General features: G+C 35.1%; 1 pseudogene; it reads right to left on the reverse strand.

The window, feature by feature from the left end:
* Window positions 1–4330: 4330 nt before the first annotated feature.
* On the reverse strand, window positions 4331–4452 carry LOC134500586 (U2 spliceosomal RNA; annotated as a pseudogene).
* Window positions 4453–9557: the final 5105 nt, after the last annotated feature.

A 9557-nucleotide genomic window follows, 5' to 3' on the forward strand; every position in this document is an offset into this window, starting at 1 on the left:
AAAAAAACACGTGTTAGCCTTCCTGTAGAGCTGATTTCCTGGTCTGGTCTACTTAGAGGGGTTAACAGAAACTGAGTAGATGCTTGTAGTAGCCAATGGGAATTCTTTTTCTGTATTTGCATTGGAACTATTTATATATAAGCTTGCTCAACCATTTATATATAAGCTTGCTTAAGGTCTAGCCCATGGAACCGTTGTCAAACAGGTTCTTTGTGTGCTTGACCAGACTACCCACCAAGGAAGAAAAGTTAGTTCTTTCCTAGTCATGGAGAGAGACAGACAGACAGACAGACAGACAGGGACATGTCTTAAATGCTGCATTCTGTTTTTGGAGAATCTTGGCTCATTATTTATTCCTTTGTGTGAAATTTAATTTGAACATTAATGAAATAGATGTGATTTTTCTCTCCATAAATCACAATTATATAGCAACTGCTCTGTTTTAACAGGAAAAGCATGCTGAAGGGGAAACAAATAAATACTTGGCTTTTACTTCTGTGTGATTTCTTTTATAAAAAGTCTGAATCCAGATCTCTTGTCTAGCATTCTTTAATTTCACTAATTCTGATTTTGAATGGCATATAGTTGCAGTTCATTTGTTGAGTGACACAAAGTGCTCATTACAGAAAGGTAGCTATGTAACAATAATGATACATCAATAACAAACATAATACTTTCAAAATAATAAACATGTGTGTCTTTAATGTTCCACTAACACATTTTTGTTGCAGAACTTTATGGAATAATACGTTTAATCAGCTTTAAAAAGTCCCAAGGTTTGTTTTTTTTGTTTTAAAACAGGACTCAAGTTTCTTTCTCTTGCAGAAATAGGTAAGTCTGTGGTAAGTATTCAACACTTGACAAAATCTTACAGATAAGTTACTTATTGTTAATTTTAAATATTTTAAAATTGTATTTCATACATTTTAACATATATTTCTATGATTTTATATCTATCATATAAATGAATAAATAATAAAGGAAGCACATGCTTATTTATTTGTAGCACATTCTTCAAAGTAACCTTTTCCAGAGCACTTTATAAGAACTAAACAAAGCAAGGGAGTATAAAGCATTCAAGTCAATCTGACAAGAAATAAAAGTGCTAACCAAACCTGGGGAAAAAAAAATGGTTTTCAGGCAGTTATTTGGCACAGGACAAGGAACAGGCATTGTGCCAGGTAAAACCTGCTTGGTGACAATGTTCCCTATTGGATCACCATCTCTGAGCAGGTCTCTCATCTTGTCTCCAAAAGTGATGAGGTATCCAGTAGCCAGCAAAGTCCATGATAACATCCACTCAGGGATTTAATTTTTTAGTGTCTGTATTAAGTTTACATTCCACCTCTCTGCTTATAAAAGACCTCAACTGTTTTATTACAATCAAATCAAATGAAAATTCAAAATACAACATGATATTAAAATCAATACAGTCAAATCCTATATCAAAGATAAGATAATATTTAGTGCATGATTGGTTCTATTTCCTGAAATCATTTATGTTTGCATAATTAGAAGTATGTGACTGATTAAGTAACAAAGCAAACAAAATCCCATCCCATATTATTTCTAGGGTACTGCCTTTTTTCTTACTTTATTAGTCTTTTAGTATAATCCAGATCTTTGGCATAGGAAGCAGTGCATTAAATAAATGAATACAACATGTAAGACTATTGCATAAACTAATATCCACTCACCCTTGCAAAGATTTCCTCTCTTACATTATAGAGAGGTGATGTGGTAGATTTTGGCAGTGCTGCTGGTTCTCAGGAAGGAAGGAGCACATTCCAAGAAGGGGGAAGAGATAAGGGGAGACATAGTCCAGGGGGCAGTTGTAGGAAAACCAAGAGGTTCAGAATAGCCCTGCCCTAGAGCTTTCCCAGGTTATTTCCCCTTAGGTTAGGTAGAGTTGCTTTAATCTGGCAAGATTCTGTCTATACAGCATTAGCAAATAAAGAATTGAAATTTGGATGGACTGATTCTTTGCCATTCTTGGGCTGGGCCTGACAGGTATGTTTCAGAGAGAGTAATCCAAACTTGCACATTTTATTTTGGTGAATACAGAAATGTCAGCAACTGATGCTCCTCTATTATTAAGGTCCAATGTTCCAGAGACAATCTGATGAATTCTACAAGCAGTTGACAACTTGTTGGATACAAAGACCTTATGAACCCTTGTCCAGGCAATACATGTGCATGTAAGATACCAATGTGTGAGGACCAGGGATCAGTTCCTCTCTTCTGTGTCATGCTGATGATATTGCTGAAGACCCAGTCTCTTCATGTCTACTGTGAGGCCTAGAATTAGAGGGCTGGTTAGTAGGGAAGGGAACCTGTGCTTTTGCATCTGGTATATTTACTTTTGCTAGTGGTTTTTCTTATATATCCCTAAATGAATGAATGAATAATAATGAATGAGAAAGAGACAAAGAAACAGAAAGACTATTTTCATTATGTTCTATGTTTCTGGCACATTCCTGGGAATCAACAACTGCTGTGGCTGAAGTCATGACGCAAAATGGGCAAAACTGTGTCATGCATCAAAGAGATTGGGATTTTTCAGGTTTTTTTTTTCCTTCCCTGATTTCAAGTGGTGGGAAGAATTCAGTGTTTGGACCTTTGGGGTCAGATAGGGCTCTGGGGCATGAGGAAAATGCTTGAGACCTCTACGTGGCCCTCGTGCCTCAGGCTGTCAACCCAATGCTAGAGATGTATACGAAAATAATTGTTGCATCTCAGCATGTTCTTCTCTATATCCCCCCAATAATGTTCTGTCCAACATTAAAAAAAAACATAGTGTTGGTATATCTCTAGAAAGTTGTAAGAGGAACAATAAAAGCAAACCATTGATAACTGTTAAATGTCTACCCTTGACATGATATTTACAAGCCAACCTCATTATATAAAGCAGTTCCTCTTTCTTTGGTATTTTAAAAAGAAAATATTTCTGTTTACAAATTCCCTGTCTGTTGCTCTTTACTTCATGTGAAACATTGGACTTCTCTGTGTACACAACTATAAATAACTGAGTGTATTTGTTTTGGGGAAAAAATGGTTTTTGGATGATTGCTTGCATGTAGATGCAGCCAAAATCTATGATCTTAGTTTTGAAAGAAAAATGAAGCCATGAAAATCTTAATAAGTAGAAAAGTTATTAAATGTTGGCTCTTGCACCCCTTCCTCAATTGGCTTGGAGAAAATGCTTACAGAAAAATCCACAGCAAGGCAAATCAATTCAAAGAACACAATGACATAACCTATTTCTCTTGTAAATATCTGAGAGAATTAACAGCTGAATGCACAAATCTTTGTTAACATTGTAACATAAACTTGTTGCAGAATTGCAAGTTATATATCCGGTAAACAATCTACCTGTTAAAAGTTTACAGTATACTTCAGAAATCTAATAACTATGTACATTATATATTAATTGTAATTGGTACATTAAAAATATAATCAGAACACCCATATTTTCATGGAATCCTTTCTATAGATGTCCATACCCCAAAAAATCTTAGGAACGCATACTGGAAGCTGGACTGTCATTCATACACATCTGTTTGTGGGATCATCAGGGAAAACCTAGATTTACATGTAGCTTTTGTTTCATAGAACTTTCACATGTTAATAGTCTCTGAGTGGTATTTTACATGACTCAGAAGAACAGTAAAAGCTTTTGTGATGGGACAGAACAAATCCACAAATATAAGAAACAAATTGACTATGGCTAACAAGATGTCTTAAGATAGTGACAAGCAGCCACAAAATTACACTGGTGAAAATCTATAGTACCACCACTGGGCTCCCTACACATGATGCAACTGGAAGCAGAGTTTTGACAAAACCTTAATGTTGAAAACTGATCTTGTGTTTGATCTCTGGAGTCCCAGTAAGTGGTCTCAGATAATTTAATGTCCAGGACAGGCAGGATAAGTGCATTGAAGAAAGACTATATATCAAGGTCAAAAACTATTTGCTTTGCTTGCCACCATAACTCTCCCTTTCTTCACTACCATAATTCACAAGAGATTCCTTTTCAGGGTCATAGCCAAAACAAATGACAGGAGAAGTTCTACATGTGGAAAAAGAACTGACCTAGTACAAAGTGTCAACCGCTAAGGGAAAAAACCAAAACCTTTTTTCTGATCCTCCTTCGTCTTTGGAACCCAGGATTTGGAAGTCAGCTTTAACAGCCAGTAACAACCATAGAATCAAATAGTTGAATGATCTTTTTGCATTAGTGTTACTCAGTTATCATCTCTTTGTCAACAAGCCACTCTGCATTTTTCACAATGGCTAGAACACTTCCTACTATTCAATCCTTCCTACTAAATGGTTTTTATTTTAGTAGTGATATTGGCTTGGATTTAGATTTCATTATCAAATTCTGACCTGTTAAAGTCAATTGAACAGATACTACACTTGATCTTAGCCAAAAGGCTAGACTGTAATATCTTAGATTTACACTTGCACAGGTAATTAACCCACCTTTATAGTAGTGTATGTTACATTTTTACTCATTGTTATGATAGTATTTTACTAGCATAACAATGAGTTACCCATTTAATTTGTGTTCTATATTTTCAAATTTTGCTGGTCATTGACCAAATAAACGGTATTATTGTTACTGTTATTATCAATTGAAAACAAGTTATTCAAGACTGTTTATTCAGACATTATGTGCATGTGGAAAAAAAAAAACTTGAATACTTAATAGCCTGCTATGATTGTTCTTTTGCATATACACAAATGCAGAAATCCAGTTACAGGGCCTCAGTAATTGCTTGCTGTATTTAGCATGTGTTATGCATTAATCTGTTAGAAATTACAGTTCTGTGATGTCCAGGGAAGAAATGGCAGACTGAAAACAGCTCCATGAAAAGGGAAGCCAACAACCATTGTGGAATGAAGAGCCAGCAAGTAAAACAGCTCTTCATAATTCCTCTCTGGACAAGGAGAGGACTAAGATCACCCACAAGTGCCTCTGGCAGTTGCTCCTTGTGAAGAGGCCACAAGACAGCCATCTCCAGCAAGTTTAGAACTCTGGGAGATGAGGGAATAGCCATCTTGCTCAAACCACAGTTGGCACCTTTGAAAGGACACTAAGTTTGCATACTTTCTTTTCATATCACTTGCAGAAATTGCTTGTTAACTGCTTTTCAGCCATTAGGACCCTTTGGAGAGACAAGTTTTACAGCACAGGGTGAGTTTCCTTCAATTCTTAGTGAAAGAACTTTTAAATGTAAGTTTAAGGACTTAATTTTTTTTTCAATAAACAGCGAGAGGATGATTAAAACTTTGATTTTAGAAAGTTACAAATGGACTAAGGGCCCAGATAAGTTTGAAATAAGCTTTTGGAATTAATTATAAAAAATCCTTCGTATGAGAAACTGCTTTTGTTTTGAATTCTTTTTTAAGATAAGACTTTAAAAATTGGACACTAGAGGGAACTAGAAGGAATTAAAGATTACAATAAAATGCTCAAATTGACTAACAAATATAGAATGAAGCAAAATATTTTGACATATTGAAGGATATTTCTGAACAATGGACCCAGAAGTTAATTTTAAGAGTGTCTGCCTCTATTGATAGACTGTGTTTAATAGATGTTATGAAAGAGGAACAAGTTTTACTGGACAAAATTGAGACTGATCTGAAAGAGGATTTAAAGATGACAGGCTAAAAAATGGCATGGAAAAAGATGTTGCACTGGACATACAAAAGAAACCAGCTAATGTTATAATAATTAAAAGGGATATACAAATAACCAGCCAAGAGAGTGACCTGGATAATCCTCCTATATTGGTTTTACAAAAGAGGATGTTGTTACCTCTGGTTACCCTTAATGAAGTTTTGCTGACATCAGACTGAAATTATGAGGCTTTATGGATTTTTTATAGATAAGAGATGGAATATGGGAAGAAGAGATCATATGTTGCATTTTAAAAGAAGGTGATAAGTTACTAAAATTGTTTATACTTGTTGTGATGAAGGGGGAAATCGCTTCTTTATATATTTCTTTTCTTTTTCTTTTTTCTTGTTCTTTACTATATTCTTATTTTTTCCCTTCTTTTCTATTATTCTTTCTATTTTTTTCTATTTTTTCTGCACCTATATTTTTCTTTTTATTCTTTTCTTTTTTTTAGTTTGTATTAAAAAACTTAAAAAAAGAATTATAATTATGTATAATTTTCCATCACAAATACATAGATTTATAGCCAAAAATAAATGTATGTAAAGATCCCACACAGCCACACCTGAATTTCTTCCAGTGTTATCTTTCTAGACTGGAAAGATAAGTGATATTCTGCTAGTTAACATTTTTCATCTCATTCAGATCCATGTGCTTTGCCATAGTTTCATCTCCCATACTCTGCAAACACATAATACTGGAGAAGCTTATTGATTAAATATAAGATCGATCTTACATGTGTGTGTGTGTGTGTGTGTGTTTATCCACCTTCATGTTTATTATGTGATATTTCAACTTCAGATTTCTTTAAAATCCAAAAAAAATGCATTTCTTTAAAATACATATTTTGCATGTATTCTTAATATATGTACTATGTACTTATTATGTACATAATATGCATATTTTTCTGCACACTGTAGGCAAATTAATATTCGTAGTTGCTTCATACAACGGCACTACAAAATTTTAGAAAAGTGTGAATATCAAAAGATGATTGAATTTCAATTCAGGAACCAAGAATTAGGCAAGTTTGCATTAAAATGGGAACTGAGTGACTTCTTCTCCACTATTCCTAATTAAACCAATTTGTAAAAACAAAAACAAAATTGATACTAACACAACAGTAAGCAACCCCTTTGTACTGATGATGTGTTAGCTCAGAAAGCCATTCTGATGTGATTATGTAACTGCAACCAAAGTAATTGCTCCATGGATTCTGTCCCTATACTAATGGACTGGTGTCCATCAATTACTAGTAATAACAAAAAGAGTGAATAGCAATTTGAAATAAACTATGAATGTGTAACTGAACATAATCATTCTTCAAGTAAAATTGCCAGGCAGGTGATCAAGATGCAAGTCAGAATAGGTATGATAAAGCAATGGAATAAAACCTGGAAAATCCTCTCCTAATTACATGGAGTCATTTTCATATTGCCTGTATGATATTCCTTACATTGATAATCTTGTAAATATGTTATCCTTGGATATGTTTTTCAAGTACTCAGCACTAGTATGTTTGACACAATGGCATTGTCTTGACATTGATCTGTACAGTGTATAGAACCAACACAGTTTTCAGACTTGACTTCATTGATGGATTTGTTATTCGTCAGTGCATAGCATGTTATTCAACATATTTTAAATCCATTGTGGCTCCCTGATGAAAAAACATATGCCTTAAAGCAATTTTCCTGAACCCGATGCCTTCCAGAGGTTTTGACCTATAATTCCCATTATCCCTAATCATTAGTCCATTTGGGTGGGAACTGATGGGACTTAGAGACAAAAACATCTGGAGAGAATCATGCTAGGGAAGATTGAACAAAAAACAGGCAGATGAGTATTATCTACAATATACGTGGTAAAAATGTTAATTGAATGAAATTTGCAATAAAACACTATTGGCTTTTACAGCTGTTTTCAGCATTCTTAAAAATTACATAAACTAGAAAGATTCCTTTGCGTCATCTTTCATTTATACTCCTCTAAGATGGTTGTCTTTTGAATAATGTTGTCTTCACATTCTGGTGGGCAGAGAGGTGATTGGGCTAAATACTCTCAGTGGACCTCCATTTCTTCTAAGCTCTGTCTTTTTTTCCCCCTTCAAGGCATTATAACAATACGGCTACCCAAATGCTAGTAGGAGTAGCTGTTATAGAAACATCATGCCAATAGGTGGAAGCTGTATTGTGCCATTTTGTTTCCAGGTGCACCTCAGTGTGGTGCTGATCACTTTTAAAGTTTAACGTGGCTTGGAGCCTGCTTACCTGTGAGAGGAAATGTGCCTGCAGAGGGTCTATAACCCTTGTGAGGTGTGGGAGTTGGAGGTGAACATTTTCAGCAGAAGCTTTCCCCTTTAAGAACACATACAAGATCAGGATCCTCATGCCTGACATCAGAAGGCTGCTGCTGAAAATGTGGTTGTTTCAAAGAACATGAAGACTATAGAATGAAGGGTAATGAGAATGGCACAATTAGCACTAGTATTATTATATTGGTTTTATTTTGTTAAAGATGTTATGTGTTGTTCTGATTGGATAAGGAAGGAAGGAAGGAAGGAGGGAAAGACAATAGGCTTGCATGCGTTGACCTGGCAGACTTTACCACAGGCGAATGTATTTTCATCCACTAAAATCTCACTTTTAATTATTCATCTTCATCTTCCCTATTTACATTTTACTTTTGGGTTGCTTCTGTGAGATAACCCTTCCATTTAACATAACACATACAGACTGATAATCAGTAAATGCACTAAAGATCCATTTCCTATTGTCAGTCTTCTGAATTGTAATACTTGCATTGTTACTTTTCAGTGAACTAGCTGACTGTTGGGATATGCTGAGCAGCAAGGATGAGGGCTGAGAAGGCTTTTGCCAGCTGACTCTTGGTGCTCACAAAGAGGGAGCATTCAGGTGCAAGCAGGTTCTGGATCATGAACATGAGGGGGGGGCAGGGGGGGACCATAAGAAAGCAGCTGGTGGTCCTCTACAGACCACAATTTGAGAATAATTGTTCTATATACCAAGAGAGCAGGTAAACAGAAAACACCAGCAAACACACACACACACTTACTCATACCCACACGAACTCCGAAGGCTCTGTAGCATATTGGGTCCCCTCTGAAGACAGTGTAGGCCTCACCTGGTTCTTATCCATGAACCCTGCAAATGGAATCTTCATTGCTTCCCTAGATCTATAGAAGAAGGGACAAGAAAAAGGTGAATGTTCATGCTAGGTTTTGAATTGGGAAGATTATGGAAAAGATAGATTCTTCTTGAAAGTTAAGTTTAAAAATTACCTAAGCCATTTTAAGAAAATCAGTTTGGTGGCTACACTGTATGCCTATTTTAATATGGAATTTTGTGAGAGGAAATGAGAGTATGTATATGAATCATGAATGTGTGTGTTATTTTTGCAGCTGCAGCCCAACTACGTTCAGGTAAACATTTGAATTCTTAAAATAAATGGTACATATATATCATGAATTAAGGGAAGATTTTTAAAAAATCCTTCCAAATCTTATATTCAATCATTATGTTTTAAGCTTAATATTTATTTTCAATGAACTGAAATGAATCATAGTGGCATCTTTCTTAGATGATAGTGTGAGTTTATGTTCCAACTGCCGCAATTTCCAAATACTTCAATTCACTTCCATTAAATAGTCATTGTTTTTTTAAATAGATTTACATCCCACCTTACTACTTTAATGCTTAACACACCTTCCAAAAATACAATAATAATTAATATAGCATTAAAATTTCAAACATTAAAATGATATCTGTAGGTTGAGTCTTGGCAACTGGATTTCTTTCTCTTTGGTTGAAATGTTTCACTGCTTGTCCAAGCAGCTTCTTCAGTC

The sequence above is a fragment of the Candoia aspera genome, chromosome 6, assembly GCF_035149785.1.
Source record: "Candoia aspera isolate rCanAsp1 chromosome 6, rCanAsp1.hap2, whole genome shotgun sequence".
NCBI classification, from domain to species: Eukaryota; Metazoa; Chordata; class Lepidosauria; order Squamata; family Boidae; genus Candoia; species Candoia aspera.